The sequence below is a fragment of the Mus caroli genome, chromosome 10 (assembly GCF_900094665.2).
Source record: "Mus caroli chromosome 10, CAROLI_EIJ_v1.1, whole genome shotgun sequence".
Taxonomy (NCBI): domain Eukaryota; kingdom Metazoa; phylum Chordata; class Mammalia; order Rodentia; family Muridae; genus Mus; species Mus caroli.
In genome coordinates, this window is record NC_034579.1 from 103,836,581 (window position 1) to 103,837,501 (window position 921).

The 921-nt window shown below is 39.8% G+C and overlaps 1 non-coding gene across 1 annotated transcript; it reads right to left on the reverse strand.

Annotated features, from left to right (window-relative positions):
• Positions 1 to 296: 296 nt before the first annotated feature.
• LOC115032254 lies at positions 297 to 426 on the reverse strand. The gene has a single exon (XR_003837901.1). It is a non-coding gene; the product is annotated as a small nucleolar RNA SNORA40 (small nucleolar RNA).
• Between the last annotated feature and the right edge of the window lie 495 nt (positions 427 to 921).

Here is a 921-nt window from a genome sequence, read left to right on the forward strand (position 1 = left end):
CAGGATTCTCAACTCCTGGGTCATCTCTGACCATTGAAAACACAGATATTTATGTTACAGGTCATAACAGTAGCAGTTACAGTTACAAAGTAGCAACAAAAATGACTTTATGGTTGGGGGGAGCGCTACAATACGAGGTACTATATTAAAGGGTCATAGCATTAGAAAGGCTAAGAACCACTGTCTTAATCAATGAGCCATCTCGCTAGCCTCTCTATACTTTTAAACCATCAGGTCTTTATACTTAGATCAGCCTCATTATTAACAGCATCATCACACTGACCCGCTTTGAATGTCATATTCTTTTTATACGTGTCAAAGCTCATACTGAGCCATGAGTTCTGGATTGCAAAAGAGAGTTCATTTTCAAATGTACTTTGTCCTTCTCTAATAGTTCAACAAACCCCCCATACACACACACATGTGCTAACACCTATTAAAATTTAATTCACCTGAGGAACTAATCAGGATCACTAATTTGTAAAGATATAAAACAGCAAAAACTGCCCAAGGCATGTATTCACAAGGCAAGTATACTCTCCTCTATACCTGCTCCACAGCAGACATTACTAATCAACCAGGTGTAACTTTAAAATCCTCCACAAAGCTTGCTAGGCAATCAGCACTAGGAATAGTCAATCAGAGTTGGGATGCAATCTGAGCTCTGTTTTCCAATGTAGGAAAAACCTACAGGGGGAAGAGATTCTCCCAGGGCCTTTCTAAAGCTGCCTTTATTCTAAAACAAAGCACCGTTGCATTTTATAAGTGTGTCATGCAAGCAGCCCATAAGCACGGTGGAGAAACTGGGAGAAAAGAAGAAAGCAACAAACAAAACCCACATACAATTCTACCCTCCAGAAATACATTTTCTGGTGTTTCCTGCCAGGTGTCTTAATTAACACTTGCCTAGTTCTTGCTCAG